Below are 18,853 nucleotides of genomic sequence, written 5' to 3' on the forward strand. Positions count from 1 at the left end.
ACAAACCCAACACCCTAACCCCAAGTGCAAAACAAGCCAAAACCCCAAACTGTAAATTCATGTCTGCAATGCCCTTGGAAGCAAAACTGTAATGATAGCTGTCCACTTGCCTTCTGGACTCTAAACCAAGTAGGTTTCATTGAGAAGCCCAAGTGTGTTCTTGTGTGTCCTCATTCCTTTCTGTAACCAAACCTCAGGCTGAGGTTGCACCTTTGAGGTCACTATCTCAGAAGTTGTCTTAACTTTCAACAAGTTGTACCAGGAACATCAAAATATGAGAAGACTTCTTTCTAGCATGGCTGTTGACTCTTTTTGTCTCTTCCATCTGTAAGACTGGGAGGGAGAGAAAGGGCTGAATTTTCTGACGTCTAACACAAAAAGATTTCCCAGTAAGAGACCCCAGAGCCCCCATTAATTTGGGGGTATCTTTTCTATCCAATTGCTTGTACAGAAACTCTTTTGAGGAAGTTCATGTCTCTGAATCCTCCCCTGGTTCATGAAACTGGTTTGAGAATAATCAGTTAATTAAAAGAAAAAATAGGATGAGTGGAAGGGGCAGGCACTCCTGAAGGGATTTCCAAATTGTAATGAACATGTCAGAGGGCATATAGATCTGTGAATTAATACCATTAAACTGTACTGCCTGGAGTAAGATTTGCTGCAGAGATTACTTTCAGAAATAGGAAATTTTCTTCTCCAGATATATAGATATTGGCTGCGCAATGAGAGTGGAGATACTGTGGTTTACTGTAGCTGCCTTTGCTTGATGTTTGGGTTGCTGCACTGCCTTTTCTGCAGAGGTGTTAGAATAAATTAAACTGAATTCCTCAGGGGTTGTGCTTGCTGGGATGACATGAAAGTCAACCCTGCCTGTTGTCCCAGGAGATGTATGTGGGAGCAGATTTGTCTGTACGATTTTACTGGTTTACTTTGAATTAATCATTCAAACTCAGTTCACTTTGCTAAAAGCAAAATATGTTGCAGCACTGTTTTTAACTTGAGAGTTAAAAAAAAGGTGAGCTCTCACTACTGATTGATTGAGAGGTTCTTTCTCTTCCAGAGGGGTCCTAACTGGACTGTTGGACTGACCTTCTACCCTCATAGTAATGCCCCAGACAGTATGGACTTTGCTACTGAAATCAGTCTTGCTCGAAATGGTGGAAGGCAAGGAGATGGAACTGACCTAGTGGAAATATGCTACTTGTATTGCGTACATCATTGGTCCCTTCCCTTAAAGACACGCCCTTGTTATGGTCTAAGGGGTTTGTTAATTCAACGGAGGCACTGGGTACAAGAGCACTGGTGTTGGTCTATTTATAGACTGCTCCCAATGTTTGGTGGATCTAATGAAAGTGAGAGCCAGCATCCACCAAAAATTTGGCCCTGATAGTCTTTTAAGAAGTGCTTGTGCTTTAGCACCTGATGTCATTATGGGAATTTAATGAATACTTATATGTTTACTTTACAGCTGACACCCAAGTTGGAACAGGTATGCACATAATCCACTCATGGGTTTTGAACAGTTGTTGGGAAAAAAAAGTCTGTGTTTGGTTCTTGGGGTTCTTGTGTAGGAGAAGGAAGGGACTTCACACTTGTCTTATTCTGAGAACTCTTTCTCCAAATTCTCAGTATTTTTCCATTCCCTGCTCACCCAGCTGGGAAATGAGTTAAGCTTGTGTTAACTACTCATCATTTTCAAAGATTTTTTTTTCTCCTCATCTGTGTTATTTTAATTAGGAGACTCAATTGTTTCATCATTGCTTTGTAGTGACACAACTGTTAATCAGGTGTTAACCAGGGGAACTAGCTCATCACTTGCCTCACATATCTTTATCTTCAGGAGAAGCAGCCAGATTTGTTCTCTGATTGCTCAAAATTTCCAATTGCAGATTTTTCCCCCAGCCAATTATTTCTGGTTTTACCTTTGTGACTGTTTTCTTTCTTTATTATACATTGTGTTTAATGGGAGTTGTTTTATTAGGGCTGCTTTACCCTAGGGTTAGGGACAGAATTCAATAAAAATTAAAAAAAAATTAAAAGATTATCCAAGCAGAAGAAAAGCAACATGTTCACACTCAAAGAGCAGAGACAGTTGGCTAACTGGTTTTGCTTGGCACATGGAGTTCTTCTGCCTGCCACCAGTCTGTACTCTGCCTAGAAATAACATTCTCACTCATGTTGCACCCTGATTTGGCTCTGTGGCTCTATTTGGTAAAGAAACTGCTGGAATATCTGACACTACTCTTCAGCCTGGGACATAACATTCCTGTGTGAATTGGCTCTTATTCCCGACTCTTGCTGGGCCTGGTCTTTGCTGCCAGGCTACACGCTTCTGTTGCAACTTGCCACTAACATCTGGTAAAAAATATAGAACTTTCTGCTTGTTGCCCTTGATATCTAATTATATTCTGAACTGTTTTTCTTCAATGTGCCTCATAATGTCAAGCTATAAAAGATGAGGAAGACAAGTTTTAACAATTCCCTGCTTAAAAGATGACAGTCACAGTGTTGAACAATCCTGTTATGTTATTCCTATTACACTTCCTGGTGTGTACTCAGTGGGTAATAAGGACCACTGCTCAACGGCCCAAAGATGAATTTTTTATGATTATACCCTAGAGATTTGATAATTTTCAGTTTCCCATAAAGAATGATACGGTTTTAAGCACATGTAGCCCCTGATGCTTTCAGAGCAGAGGCAGTGGAAGCAGGAGACACTGTAGCAGTGGGTTTTGGTGGAGTTGGGGACAAAATATGGAGGGCAATGGTACTTTAGATAAAGAGTAGAAACTTGGGATGAAAAAGCATCCTGCAGACTGGCAAGCAATGAGGTGAGTGCACCTGTAACCACTGCAGCATGGATGGATCTGCCAGGAAGGTCATTAAAGAAATCAATGTGACCTTGACAAGCACATGGACTAAAGAAATCAATGTGACCTTGACAAGCACATGGCCTGGTCAGACACTATTGATTCACTAATGACATCCTGTTGCATAATCCTCTCCTATTTGGGTCTGATGGTTTCTAGACATGATTGATTTCAATGTTTGCAAGGAAGCACATAAGAAACAGATAACATAAATTATTCTGTGAAAGTTGGTTCTTGAAAATAAAAAATTTTTGGACAGCAGAGGAGAATTCTGTAGCAGGCTGACAGACTTATGTTTTTTGTTCATCATATTTTGAATCTTAGTGCTAACTTCTTATAGAGTCAAAGAAATGTCTGGGTTAGAAAGGACCTTAAAGCCTTCTCTTCTGCAGGCTGAACAGTTTGCAGCTCTGTGTCTTCACAAGGGAGGTGCTCCAGCCCTCTGATTTTTGTGGTCCTTCTCTGGACTTGCTCCAACATGTCTGTGCTGAGTGCTTCAGAGCTGGACACAGAGACCAGAAATAAAGAGGCAGAAACACCCTTCTCTTGTGCTCTTCAAGGATGATGAAAGATCTACTCTTCCTTCCCACCACACATCAACAAAGAGTCCAGTTCATTGTCCTAGACTTTGGTATTAAATACCCAATTTATTTGTATGGAAAAGTACTAGAAATCACAGAAGGCCTCAAGGTCTTTGCTAAAATTCTGTATCCATTCAAAAATTGAATGTGCTCAAAGAGCTTCAGAATGAAGACGACATCTTTAGAGGGGATTCTTTCTGGCAAGGAGCTGAGGAAAGAGTAGAAAACTAAGAGTTGAAGACTCTAAACCTCAAAGACTTCCTTTTTGTCTACTTCAGCATCTCTAAGAAGTTTCTACCTGGGTTATTTTGAACATTTTGTGGAGTGTGACCTAATGTAGCAGTTCTACTGCTTTGTTGCCTTGTACAGTTTGAGGAACTTCAGCTCGATCCATTTTCTAGGGTATATTTTTCATTCTATAACTATGTGTCAATTTGTTAGTTTTGGATTGTGTTTTCAAGGAAACTCCTAATTCAAACTTGTGCAGCCATTCATCAGGAAAAGGACATGGATGAAAAATCTATACAGAAAGTAGTTTAATGTCTTCTAGCTGGCTCCTTCCTTTCAGGCACTGCATGAAGGCTCCAGTTGTCATTCTGATATGGTTTGCACCAATGCATAGCTCAGGTTTGTCTCAGGATATCCTGAGAATTTTGGGGAGCTGGAAAGTGAATAGTAAGGGAATATAAAATGGAATTATGTTTATAATTTAGTGTCTTGAGTTTAACCAAAAGTTCAAAAGTCATCCCATGCATTCAATGCAGAATTAGTCTGTACCTGTATAAACTGAAGAGCCATTGGTTTCTCAGTTCAAGTCCCAGCTGGGGCATTCTTTAACTGTATGAAACTCCTCAAATCAAATAGGAATAGAAATGTTACATCTTGGCTTAAAAAATTCATTCAAAATGTTTTTCTATTTGTAAAATATTTAGATATTTGCCTGCAGTCTCAGGAATACAAGCAAAATTGTGCTACTACATGAAAATCTTATGAACTAGCTCAGAAATGGAAGTCTTGATGCAACTGTAGTTTAGTAGATGACTTGTGTGCATAACTGTAAATTATTCTGCAGAATTACTTATTGAGAAATGCTTTTTTAAATGACCATTCCATAATGGGCATTTAGGAAAGAAATACATATCTCCAAACACACACATATATATACATATATATAATTTTATCATATGAAATATTCTAAGCAGATATTTGAATCTGCCAAAAGCAGTCCAGGGCTCTGCTTTCACTGAACCTCTGTGCCTTTCCATCCTCCTGGGTGTCTCTTCATCCTTCCTTCTGTCTCTGCTCCTTTGACCAGGACTGTAGTTTGCTACAGACTGTACTTTTGCAATGCATAAAACTGAGTGTCTCTGTGCTGTCAGCCAGTGAAGACAGTTTGTGTTCAGGAAATTGTTCTCTAAGTACTGCCTGCCTGAACCTCTTTGCAAAAGTTTTTGACTTGACTGGATTTTTCCAGCTTCTTGTTTGTTTGCTACCTAAATATGAACACATGGGAGCACCAGAGGGTTATTTTTTAATGTTTGTTTTGTTTTCTTTTTGTAGAAAAAAGAAATAAATGAGTGGGTTAGTTCAGGTGTGATCTGGATGGGAGCTGTGGCTGAAATAGACAGCCAAAGACTATTCTTCATTTTTCTCTTCAGAGAACCTGGGCTGTATTACTTCCCCACCCAATGGCCACAACAGCCCCTGAGGGACATCTCCAGCTGCCACCACCTCCCATGCTGGTCACATGTGGTTTAGCAGTGGCCCAGGACACATGTAGGGAGTTGTGAGGTTGTTGTGCTGTGTCTGTGCACAGCTGCAGGTGTGGGGGCAGAGCAGGAGCCCTTCCCATGGAGTTGTGTGCTCACCTTTGCAGCCGGGAGCAGAGCCTGCTCTGGAGCTCTGCAGGGCACAGAGCAGGGTGCATTAACAAATATATGTTGTTCTACAGCCCAAAGAAGCAAAACTATGATGTGTTAAAGCTACTTATCTATTGCTCATGACTACTGCACAGCTTCTGTGTAATCAGCCAGAAAGCTATCCCTGTTTTCTTTCTTTGATGTCAAGTAGAAAAATCCCATTTACAGCAGTGGTACAGAAACAGGAAGGAGCAGATGCTGGAAAAAATTCATTTGAAAATAATCTCAAGGAGGGAGAGAATGGAGGGACTATAGTATAAATTTAGCACATTTGATTAGGTATTTGACACAAAAAGACCAGAAAATGAAGAAGCTTTTTAAAAAGGGTTGTTATAGGGCTGTAAACATTGAAGACTAATTTCTGAGGGCTGGGGGTGACATTAAGCAGAAATTTGAAATGTAATGAATCTTTGTCCTCTAGCAGGTGCTGCTGAAAATCTGGTGACTCTTCAGTAATTCTTGTCCACGTGAAGGCACCACAGGGCTCAGTGTCATCTTCCCCCAACACATGCAGGATTCCTGTGTGTTAAGGGGCCAGCAGCTTCACCAAGCATTATTGCAGGGTTTGAACTCATCTGCTGCAGCCTTGGAGAGAGGCAGCACAGCGCACAGCTCCTGGGGGTGAGCATGCAGTTATGTATTTGTCTCACAGCAAACTCAGAGACTTCAGTTGGATGCTCTGGTTTGGTTGGGATGGTGTAAGGCTGGGAACCCTCTGTGTCCCTCTCCTGCCATGCAATCTCCCATGCAGCCTGCAAGCTGGCACCCCCAGCCAACTGCCCCCAGCTCTATTGTTCAGCACGATGCCATATGAGCTGGAATATTTCTCTCCAGCTGGGGTCAGCTGTCTTGGCTGTGCCCCCTCCAGGCTCCTTGTGAACCCCCAGCCTTGTCGCTGGCCAGGCAGCAAAGAATGTGAAAAGTCCTTGACTTGGTGTAAGTGCTGCTGAGCAACAGCTAAAACATCAGCGTGTTGTCAACATTATTCTCATCCTAAATCCAAAACACAGCACTGTACCAGCTAATAGGAAGAAAATTAACTCTATCCCAGCTGAAAAAAGGATAAGCGGTGCCAAAGGCACTGATAAGTGCAGAATAAAGTGCCTACTCTTAGCCAGTTTAGAGCAGCTTGCACAGCGTGCTGGGTTCACAGTAACACTCTGGCCTGCTGCAAGCTTGAGAGATGCATTAACTTTGCAGATCTCTTTTTACTATGTGTGCTCTTTCCTTGTCTGCCTGCTCCTGGGAACAAGGGGCAGCCCAACTGCATTTCTTTCCCTGTCTATATTGACTTACTGTTAGCATTTCCCAAAGATTTTTAAATACAAATAAAAAACTCCTGGCCCCTTTGGGAAGACATCTGATTTTTCAGGTTTTATCTTTATCATTGATCCCTTTCCAGTTACTTCAGCCAAGGGTGAGGAAGTGATGTGTGAATGATGGATCACTTCTTTTTGTAACTAGTCTGTGTGTAAGGGTCAGCTGTTAAGCTGAGATTCTTACAGAAGCCCTAGAAATAGGTACTTTCTACTTTTGTGCAGCCAAGACAATTACACCAGGGAGAACACTCTACAATGCACTGAAGTCTCATTTTTGCTCTTACAGTTTTTTTCTATTCTCCTTGTGCCCCCCAGAGAGTAAACTGGACAAAGACTGCATCAGGGATGTATCCTGTGAGGTCAAACCCATTGTAGACATTTAGTGTGGCCTCCACAGGAAAAATTGCTCAACTCCAGTTGCAAGAAAGTATGGATAAATGATTCCTGTACAGAGTTTACTTTTAAAAGCATTTTAAATTGCTCCTGAGCTGACTTGAAGTAGAACATAGAAGAGGAGAATAACTGACCTGTAGTTCCATCTGATAGGGGTCTTCAGGTCATCATGATATAGCAAGTGGGCCTATATTTAAGGGGAGAACATTAAGAGAACAGACAAAGCATGCTGTCCTTACTTGTCAGCGATGCTCTAGCATTGCTTGTAGTTATTCTGTTTCTCTATTAGTTGTAAATTGGTCTGATAAAAGGTCCAATATTTTGGTGGACCAACTGGTGAAAGAAAATGCATCTTTCATGGTGCAGGCCAAAAAGGAAAGGAAAGTTTTTCCAGAAGTTTGCAACAATATTTCCAGGACATTGTAATGCCACCTGGCATAATGCACTTCCTAATTCAGAGAAAGGAGGCACAAATAAAATGTGCAAGAGGGTTATGATTTTGTGGTCAGTTCCAGGTTCATTTCCTTGGCTAACCAGGTGTCACACTGGACAATGTTTTGCATAAAACCATTCTTTCAAAGCTAGGAAACACAACTGCCAGGCTTTTGAGCATTAGAGAGAGAAGAGGATGTATGTAGCTGATCTGCCATCCTGCTGAGGCCAAACTTCTTGAACAAATTTATTCCTTGGGGTAAGGATGTAAATAAGCTGTTTTTCTGGATGTTCAGCACCACGAGTTCAGCTTCTCTCTCATATACGAGGGGTGGGGGTTCGGCCTTCAAGGACTCAAGGCAAAATTGTGTACTTGGGATTACGTGATGTCACCTGTTTGGAACAAGTTTTTTCCCACCTACCCATCAAAGTCCAGCTTAGGCTGAACAGTCTGATTTTTCGGTGCTTTTCCATTGCCCTTTAGGCAGTAGTTATTACTGTGGGTGCTGTATGCTCATCTGCCTTGTAAAACATTCTCTGACATGGCTATGAGGGCATAGTCAAACAGAATAAGATTTGGGAATTTTAGGTAATCTGTGGTGCTGGTCCATTGCCTTCAACAGCAAAGCTGGATGAAGGGATTTCTGGCCCTTTTTCCTCTGACAAAAGGGATGTTTTAAATTTGGATAGTTTACTTTTCCAGTTTCCAGGAGAACCCCACAAATAGCCTTACTAGCAGGCCTGAGAAGAAGGTGAACCTCCTCATGAACTAGAAGACACAGAATTGGTGGGAGAAAGAGAGAAACATTTTAAGCTGTCATCAAAGCCAAAGATGTGAGGCTAGATCCCAGTATCTCCACAAAGTCTGTGGAGAGACATAGATGCTTCAAGAGATGCTTTAGTTCAGAGCCTTCAGTAAATATCAGCCAAATGTCAGCCCAAAGGAGTCTCTGAGTCATTCCTGGTCCTTCAGTCTGTGCCTGGTTCTCTACATGCCCTTTAGCTTGACTGTGCTTGAAGATGTAACTTGATTGCCAGGGCCACCTCCAATCCCTTCTTTCTCCTTTGTGTGTGTGGAGTTCTTCCAGGCTGATTTGTTCCTCCCACCCAGCCTTTGTATAGAGCAACCTCCAACACAAAGTGCCCAAAAAAGGACTGTGCAGTTGTGTCACTATTACACCTCGTCACAGCAGGGAGGTGACTCAGCTGCCACCCTACATGGCTGGGATGTGTCACCAAGTGAATGATGACATTTTCAAATGCAGCAAAGTTTGGAAGTGGAGTAGAGGAAGGGGAAAGGAATTAGGCTACAAGAGGACATTGGGGAACATCAATATTTCCAATCATCTGAAGCTTTTTAGTTTAAGAAATATGCAGTTTAGAGAAGTATGATATTGTCACCTGAGCACATTGTGATCTCTTATATATTTTTTTTTAATGGTAAAGGAAAGATTGGTATAGTGCTTAGAAGTTTTGCATGCAAATGGAGTAATTTAAATTCAATGCCTCGCTCTGCAGCAAATTTCTTCGATTTCTTTTACCCCAGCTCTAAAACAAGGTTGAAAATAGCGCTCCACTTGTGGGACCATGGGGAGAGCTCAGTCACAGTCTATATGCATTGTTGTCATGAAGTAGATCTGTTGATGGACCCCCGTGGTGCATCAGTTTGTGCATCATAGGGAGCTCATTTGATGGGTAAAACCATGGAAGTGCAAAACTTTATTTTGGCTGTTATGGAAGACAAATGTATTCACTACTTTTGGTGGCAGAGCTTGGACTAAAAATAAATCTACTGTTTTCAAGTGGTGCATAGACAAATGGGTGTCATGGAAATTAACATATGGAGGCAGCTTTTCATGAAAGGACAGGGTACCTGCATCCTTCAGATTCTAGAAATTGTGAAATAGGGGTTGTTGAAACCTAAGAAATTAGTCTGGATTTTGGGGAGATACGTTTTTTAAGCATGGGAGTTTTTAATTTTCATAAATAAACCTCATATTTATTCTTTGCAGCAATGGATGGCTTCAAGAACAGCTAAAGGAAGAACAACTGGGGTATAAACTGGGGTTCAATCCACCACAGACTTCTTTTGCTACTGTGTAGAAATTACTTAGGTGCAGTGAGCCTTGGTTTACCCTTTGTAAATTAGGAAAAATATCATTATCCTGCCTCACAGTGATCCTTGGTCCTAATGCTAATTTATCAATTTTTTTAATAGACCACTTATGTGCCATCCTGACATCTGCAACTCAAGAGCCTCATTTGGATATAGCCTAAAACAAACTTCCCTGTTGCTTCAGAGATATTGTGGGACCATTTGGAGGTGTTAGACATGAAGTCCTGGCTAGAGTCCAAGTTTAGTGTAGTTCCAGTTTCCCAGAGAATCTCCTCTGTGTGTTCAGGAGGACATGCTCTTGTCTGTTCTGTGTGTCTGCTGTGGGCTGTTAAAGCAGCTGACACGTATCACCCAGAGGAGCTGCATGCTATAATTGGTAAATCTCTGTGTACAGTAAACCAGTGCATGGCATTTAAGTGTTTTGAGATTCCTTTGGGGAGAAGGAAACTTACATAACAGGATGAAAGAGCATTCTTTTTAGATGGGAAGAGCCTAGATATATTCTTTCTTTGGTAGAGCTGTAATTCCATATCCCGTCCTTAATGAGCAGGCGACAATGATAAATGTTGGAAGAATATTGTTGTTGAACAAATGTTTCAACCCAGCAGATGGAAACATGGATTCATTTAGTCTTTAGGAGTTAGAAACATGAAAGAAAATTTGTGGAACAAATCTTCTGTGTCAAGAAGTCCAGGTCTGTGCTGTCAAAAACATTAACTGTTTTATTAACTGATTAAATTCATTTTAGAATAAGCTAGGAATCGCTGTTACCTAAAAGCTGTTTGATAGTCCAACACTTGTGATTAGAAATCATTGTATATTCCCCAGCTAAAATATTAGTGCATATTAATTCTTTCCTTAGTGATAATTACTGAAGATTTATATAGAGAATGATCACATTTGGTTTTGCTTTTGTTTTTGGGTTTTTTTCTCTTCCTGATTGTACTGTTAGCCCTGTTTCACACCGCTTATGATCTTAGTAACTCTTTGTGGCTGTAGGTGACAGAACTGTCTGCTTTACCTCAGCAGAGTTCTTGTCTAACAGCTCTCTCTTATTGGAAAGAAGGCACCTCATGTATTGCAAAGCTGTTTTTCACCCTCTATTCCTGTATTTTACTGCTGTCATCTGCTGAACAATTAATACAACATGCTCTGTCTTTTCTTTTGATTAGATCCTACCTTAAAACACAATTCTTATTGGTCTTTAACTGCATGCTTTGACTGTGATCCTTCAGTGCACTCACTATGATTCTTTCATTCTTGCCCTTGGCCAATTTCTGTCACTTTTTAAGTTTAATTTTTTAAGTGGAAAGGCAGAGTAAGACTTATGGGAATTTACTAGTAAATTCCCATGGCTCCCTTTATTATTCAGTAGGAAAAGAAATCAGTCTCAGTTTTGGGGAGAAACAAAAGCATTGTTGAGGAAGATTGACATTGAGGTGCAATGATATATAGCCCCTTGTAAAATCAAAAAACTTCTTAAGGGTGAGCATGTGTTGTCAAATTGCCTCAACATCAATCCTGAGTTTCTAGTTATGTATAGTAATAAAAATGTGACTAGGGAAGAAACTTGAGTGCTTTTGAGTTAATACAGATCCAAGTCCACACAGCATCCTGTCAGACTTCAGGGGCTGGTAGTTGAAGTTCTCTGAAGGAAAACTTTTTGCTGAATGGTTATGGACTTCAAATTTGCTTGTGAAAATTTTTAGTTGCTTCTAAAAAGCATAAACACAATGATGCTTTTCATAAAAGCTTTTTAAGAAAGTCCTTATTATCTTATGAAAAATACATTCTTTCAAACCCTCTGACAGGGCTGTGAGGAATGAGCAACTTGCATACTTTTTCAAGTCTCTGCATAAATAGGAGCAGACAGCAAGAAGTGGGGGGCAAAATGGAAGTGCTTAGAAAAGATTGTAAAATAATTGCCATTATTAAACATGCATAATTTAGTTTTGAATCTTCTTTATGGGAAAAACTGAATGCCTGCTGATTTTTACAAATTTGAAGTGAAAATATGATTTTATTTAAAATTTTGAAAATACTTTCTCCCCAGACTAGCTCTATTTTTAACCAAAATTTCATATAAGAAGGTGAAAATGTGGCAATCTAGCTTCTGCAAGTAACAACACAGTGTGAGTTAGTAGGAAGCATGAAATGCTGGGAGCCCAGAGCAGCAGCTACCAGAGCCTGCTTGGGAAGATGGGAAGCCACAATAGAGCCTGAAATCTGAGTAGTCTCCCAGATGGGGAAAAGAAAATGGTGCTTGTAGAGTCTCCTGCCTTCTGCTGCTGTCCCAGCTCCGTCTGGCTGTGGCTTTGTGGCAGCTGTGATGGAGAGAGATGCTTTCAGCATGGGAATCTTTGGAGCTGGGGAAGGCTGGTTGGCACAGAGGAGATTGTGTGCATTTATCCTTGATTTGATCCACAACCAGTTTTAAATTGTATGACAATTGTCAGCAAAATCTAATAGAAACATTAATTAAAATCATTAACAATTATATAATTAATTTCCTCTTTTGGACGTTTCAGCAGACTGTAATGCTGGTCCTTACCCTGGAAAAGGGAGGGAAGTGACATAAATGCTGGTCCTTGAGTCTCTGCTTTCTTTGTAGATCTACCATCTCTCCAGCCTTTGGTGATGCCTGACAGCAAGCCACAGAGGTGCATGCTTGTAGCAGATGCTTGCTAACTTCTGGCAAGGGAAGACAGCTGGAGGCTTGGAGTTACCATTTCGTAACAGAGCTATAGACTGTAATTCTCTGTCTTTGAACATGTGAGTGGGCTTACTTGGTTCTTGTCATATTCCCTTTCCCTCCTTACTAGGGAGGCTGTAACATCCTCCTAAAATGCAGTTTCTGAAAATGCTGTTACAGAAATAGTTCTTATGGTGGAAAGCCAGGCCAGCATCCCCATCCTGCTGCTGCTGGAATCTGCCTTCCCTGCTACCACAAGCACTGGGAGCTGCTGACTTAGACCTGATATGGAGATTCAAAGCTAATCACATACCCTGCCTTTACAATGTGTGCTCCACATTTTGCCTGATTGCTCTGATTGTGCTCCAGGGATCACTGCCAAGGGGTCAAACTGAGGAGTGTGATCCTCCCACCACAATCCTGACAGTATCGAAGTCAGATCAGAAATCAGTCTGTAAGAGCTGAGCATTTAAAACTGGAGTGCTGTGTTTGGGAATTCATCTCTCTTTCTGGTCTGAGGAATGAGTTTGACTCTTGTTCTGTGCTGTCTTTTGGCACAGAACAGACAGATGGACTAATGGAAAGGAGCGTGTTTGGCTCAGTGTTGGGCAATGTTATGGAGCAGTGACATCACACAGCACATACGGGACAAGCAGGGAATCAGTCCCAGCCAGTGTGGCCTGGGACACACAGGTCCTGCTTGACCAACCTGTTCTGTTTCTTGACCTGCCTAGTGGAAGATGGAAAGGCTGCAGATGTGTCTGCCTGCACTTTAGTAAAGCATTTAACCCCGTCTCCCCCAGCATTCTCCTGGAGAAGCCATCTGCAGGTGGATGGGTGGGAACACACCTCCCTGGGGAGCAGCCTGCCCGCGTGCCTGGGCCCAGGGGTGCTGAATGCTGCTGCAGCCAGGCACGGCTGGTGCTCTGCAGGGCTCAGGGCTGGGGCCAGGCCTCTTTCACATCCTTCCCAATGATCTGGAGGAGGGGATTGAGGCCAGTCTTACCAAGCGTACAGACAACACTGACTTGGGCAGGAATGTTGATCTGCTGGGGAGTAGGAAGGCCAAGGGATCTGGGCATGGTGGATTGCAATGCCAGTTGTATGAGGTTCAGTGAGGTGAACTGCCAGGTCCTGTGCTTCAGTCACAACAGCCCCACATTCAAAACCCTGTGAAGACTTTAATGTGTAATGTTTATTCTTAACTTGGTGTGCCGGTTCATGTGCTATGCTGGTATGAGCTCTTTAAGCATGGATGCATGAGACAGGCTCTCAGGTAGTTTGCACTGTGTCTGATACCTGCTGCTCCTTCATGCACAATATGAAATCTGCATTTGCTCTCCAGCTCTTTTAAGGCAGTGCTGGTTTGATGGCTACAGATTATTAATTTATCTTCCTATTCTTTATACAGTCTGCTTAGTATGAAAACAGTTCTTGGCAGTGACAGTCTCTGCATCACATCCAATATCACAGAGTCCCAGGTGTGATGTGATCTTTAAGTGCATTTTCAGTACCTCTGTAAGGAGTTCTTGCCAGAGTACTAAACCAAATCCTGTTGATGTGGGTGCATTTGTATTACAATGAAGTTCTCCCTCTTCTCTCTCAATTTGGTTTCCTATTTCCCAAACCCAGTGCTGACATCAGGTACATGTATCTCGTCACATGGACAATGGCTCCTTCTCTAAACTGAACTATTTCTGTCTCAAAAGAATGGAGAATTTTGTGACTTACCCTAGGGCACTGCGGTGTAGCTGGCAGCGATAAAAAAAGCTACAGCAGGGAATGAAGGAAGGTCTTTTCTAGATGATTTTAAGTTCAGGATGTACTCACAATTGAGCTTTTGTTTGCTGTTGTTCTTTTTAAATAACTAAAAATTCAGGGAGTGTATTGGGGGAAGCCACTTCGGTATGTTGGGTGCTCATCTGTCCCGGAGGATGTGGTGTGAACAGGGTGGACAGTTTCCTTCTCTGTGCAGAACAGAGCAAGGATTGTCTGGCTATGAGAAAGGCAAAGCAGTGATCCTTCAGACCATGGCCTTGTTACTCTGTGCTTTTATGTTTGAAATCAGGAGATTCTTTAGCTCAGCAATTTGTACTGTGCTGTAAGACAAAATGAATGAAAAGTGCAGTCTAGGGAAAAGACTGAGGCTTTCTTGAGTTTGCACTGAGCTTGCCCCCTTGATTTTGCTTTTTTTGTTTGGTTTGTTTGTTTGTTTTTTTCCTGAGATTTGCCATTTCTGTCAAAATATGAAGGGAGGTCTGGGACTTTGTTTTTAGTACTTGGGAGAGACTGGGATTTGAAAGAATCCATGGATCACCCTTAATGTATATATACATTATGTATAATACAAAGCTGAATTTTTCACCTTTTGGCATAATGTATGGTTTGATTGTAACCACCGTGACATTATTCTTCTACTTCAGAATGATGCACAGCTTTGGAGCTTTGGTGGAGGAGGGAATGTGTTTTCCAAAGATGTTGTTGAGGGTTACACTGCACTGCTGCTGTGGGGAGGTCCCATATCTCCACAAGCTGTCCACCTCTGCAGCATCTCTCCTCAGGTTTGTGTTCCTGAGATGTGCTCCTGGCTGGTAGCTCTGCCTCAGGCCTTTCTTGTATTCAGTTCAAATGAGACAAGAAAGGACAGTGGAATTATTCCAGCCTCTTCCTGATTCTACAGGGATTTTTAAAATTGTAGTTTTACTTTTTTCTTCTAGAAGATAATATGCTAGTTTTTCCTGTTTGCAGGGTTTTGGATTTGCTAAGCCTGTCCCCTTGCTGATGGGCACACCTTTTCCTGTTTGAAACACAACTGCAGGGTACATATTCTATTTGTTTCAGCACCTTTGTAAACCTCATTTCAGGAAGATGAGCTGTGGAGCTGGTGCTGGATGAGGAGTAAATGTGATGAATGGCTGTTCCTACCCTCATGTTCAGGCAAGCATTCAGGTTTGTTTCATTTGCATGGAAGTAGAAGGGTATGAACAACAACTTGAGTGCTGCTTTCTCTTCATTATTCACCTTTTTAAGTCCCTATTTTGCTGTGTTTGCCTTTCCTATAATTATATATGTTCTTAACTCCACATGCTTTGGATGTACCTTGATAGATTCAGCTCCTGGTGTAAATTTTGAGTAATGCCTTGAGTTTAGTGGAGCTTTTATTTACAACTCTCTCACAGGTCATGGAGGTAGGGCAATATAAGCCATAAATGAGTCAGGACCAGTGTTCTGGTAGCTGTTGACCTCCCAGGGACAGATGCTGGTCCCAATGCCTTTCCTGTGTTATTGGCTTTGAGTTGCTCTATTTTACCCTCAGTACAACCTGACTGCTGCCTCTTGCCCAGGGCTGTTCCAGTGCCAAAGGAGGGTAAAAGGAGGAAAGAGAGGCATGCCCTGGAAAACCACTGCAATTCTTCCCAGCATTAAACTCTGAGCTTTTATCCATCTTTCTCATGTGACTTTTAAATTGGCCACAGCCAGTTACATTGAATGTGAGGCCATGCCCTGCATATTTCACACGTGAGTTCAAAAGTGACAGATCTTTCTGGGGAGCTTCCAGCAACAGCAAACACAGAGCAATGAGTAGATGAATGTTTTACTGTCAGGCTGTGTAATGCTATTATTGTGGTGTGAACAGGAGCATTTGATGTTGTGCTGGTCACTAATTCATACGTGAAGTCTCAAGCATTGATCTGTGTGGATTAAATGCATGCTGGAGATGTTTTCTGTGCTGTGCCACTTCAAATTCTCTCTTATGATTCAACACATTCAAAGCAAATAATTTTCTGTTTCCCATTTGCCAGTGAATGTGTGCCATTTAGTTTGTAATTGGAACACAGTATGCTGTGTGTGTCTCTGCTAAATCATGAAAAGTGGTCCATTTTCTAAATTGCACAAGTATTTGTCACCTTTGTTTTAAAATGAAGGCCATAAATTTTATGGGGCATGTGAATATATGTATTAGTTTTCCCACACAGGTGAATAAGTCTTGCTGTGATCTGACATGGATGTTATGATCCTGTTTAGGTTATGTTCTGTGCTAAATTTTGTCTGTTGCTTCTATATTTAGAATTGATCTTTGATTTTTTTTTTTTTTTGAGGAAATAAAAATATGGAAAAAGTAGGCATATCAAAGGGGCTGTGCTTCTACGTGTCTTTCATAAGCCAGGAGATGCAATGAGCTGTGGCAATTTGGCATGCTGGAGGTGCTTGACAGTCCATTGCGTATTAAATATGGTACATATAAAAACTTTGATTTTACACAACTGTGGGTCCATTTGATAAATGTGCTTTCTAGGGAGTTTTTAAATACTTGTATTGGCTGAGCAAAGTCCTCTAATGCTTAATGGGGCATGACAGTGGCCTCAGCCTAGCTGTGATGTGGAATGTCAGCTGACAGGGGAGACAGAAAGGGTTCTGTTCCTAATCTTATGGGGGATGAAATGTAAATGAATTAATGGAATAGAATTCCATCACACTTCTGGAAATACAGTATTTTTTTCAGGTCAGCAAACATTATGAAAGCCTTATCATCTCTGCCTCTGAAGAAACACGTGCCCTTTAAAAAGTGAGAATGAAACTTCTCAGTTTTTTTCCTTTATTGATACTACCATTTTTCCTTGAATATGTGGGATGTTCTTGGGGTTTTTTGGTGGAGAGGCTGAGGGAGGGAAGTGGAGGCAATTTGCAAACAACGTGACTTAACATGATAGGAGTTAATCAGAGTTCCTGTGCCAAGCCAGCATTAGTCAATAAAAGCACTACTGCTCTTTCTGGGAAAATAAATATCTTTGTGCTCTTCAGCTGTCTCTGTATTTTTTAGGGGGAGGGGGGAGAAAAAGGGCTCAAAGAAATGGTGTAGGATTTCAGTCTGCCTATTATTTGTAATATACATGGCATTTGTAGAGCAAAGAAGATGGCAAAGTGCAGTACAGCGAAAAGTGCCAATACTGTTGGAGCTGGAGTGGGGTTATCTGATATGCCTAAAAGAGCTTTTGGTAAAATTTTGTCCCAGTTGCTCAAAGAAATTTAATTTAAGCCACTGCCAAGAACTGTTGAAAACCTCATTTTGGGCTAGGATCCTTTTTCTGAGATTAACTCAACAGGAGCTTTGTGAATTTGTGATGCAGGATTCAAACCAATGTGGAAAAAAGAAATAAGAGGAAAGCTGGAAATGCTTAGAGTAGTTACTGGAGGCAGTGTGGTTGGGAGAGTGACTGCAGAGGGATGAACCTCTCTTTTCAGTGCATTGGTCTGAGGGGTGCTAAACTGAGGTGTGGGCTGGTTTAAAGGAGCAATGTGAAAGCTGGCTGGACTAAGCACGAGGATTGCAGACAGATTGACCCTGATCTTATTTAACTTCTGTTGTCAAGGACTGAGCACATGGGTAGTGGGTCTTGTCCTCAAGTGGAACTGTTGGTCTATTTAAAGCATGATCTGTGATTACTGCTCTGGGCTTCACTGGTCTTACCTCAATATTCTTATTTATCAGTAAGAAACCAACTTGACCAGAAATATGGATACAAGATGTACTGTAACACTGACCACCTTTAGATCAGGATTTTATTATGTGAAAGCAAGGTTTACTTTACACTTCAATAAAATGTTGTCAACATCTTGTTCTGCCCACACCAGAGACAATTTTTGTCCTGTTCTATGTCTTCTTGTCATCAATAGCCAGATTTTCACAAGAGATAGTCACTCAGCAGGTCTTATTTTCACACAGACCAGTTTCCTGTTTGTTGCTTAGGGAGTCATAGGGTGATTGTAATTTGTGTCCATACTAAGGAGGCTTTACAGGGGATTTAAGCAGATTTAGCATTGATAGGACCAGACAAAGCAATAATTTGGCTTCCAGTTTTGCAATTATGAGAAGAGTTTTTCTGAGCCAGGTGGCCAAGCAGTGGTGAAACCTACTCTCCTCCTTTATAAACTGAGGACTTAGAGCAAAAAGGTCTCATTAGATCTGAAAGTTCAATGCCTTGGTCTATCACAAATGTTTTAAGATTAATATAGAGGAGGCTAGATTTCTTTTAGTATTTCACAATTTTATTTTAGCCTAGATATTATTTCCCAATGAAGGAAGAATTTTTTTACTTTGAAATATCACAAGTGGTAGAATATTGAGAATTGAGCAATCATTTTTTGATGCTTACACACAGACATCACCAAGATGCAGGGATGCTTACAAAACACAATGTTCAGGTGGAGTGTCCAAGAGTTGTTTGATTAAACCTCAGTAACCAAAGGAAGGTGAGTGCATACCTAGCAGTTACCATGAATGCCTAATGAGGGAGGCATCCTAACTTTTGTCTTTGAAATGTATTGTATGATTCAGAGATACTGGAGTGTATAAATGATACCACCTTCGTTAACTTAAAAACTATATCTTCTGGATTCAACTCTGTGTTTCCAGTGCTAATTAAAAGCACATCCTTTATCTCCTGGCGAGTTTCTTTGAAGTGGTGCAGCTTAGAACAGGCTGTGGTTCTGAATTTCTTTCATTCTCATTTGCTTATATTGACAACCAGT

At 41.3% G+C, this 18,853-nt stretch overlaps 1 long non-coding RNA gene across 3 annotated transcripts in view; it reads right to left on the bottom strand.

Annotated features, from left to right (window-relative positions):
* The window catches only part of LOC144246612 (uncharacterized), a 45,832-nt gene that overhangs the window by 13,765 nt on the left and 13,214 nt on the right, over positions 1–18,853 (bottom strand). The window lies entirely within an intron of this gene.

Source organism: Lonchura striata, chromosome 6 (assembly GCF_050655825.1).
Source record: "Lonchura striata isolate lonStrDom1 chromosome 6, ASM5065582v1, whole genome shotgun sequence".
Taxonomy (NCBI): domain Eukaryota; kingdom Metazoa; phylum Chordata; class Aves; order Passeriformes; family Estrildidae; genus Lonchura; species Lonchura striata.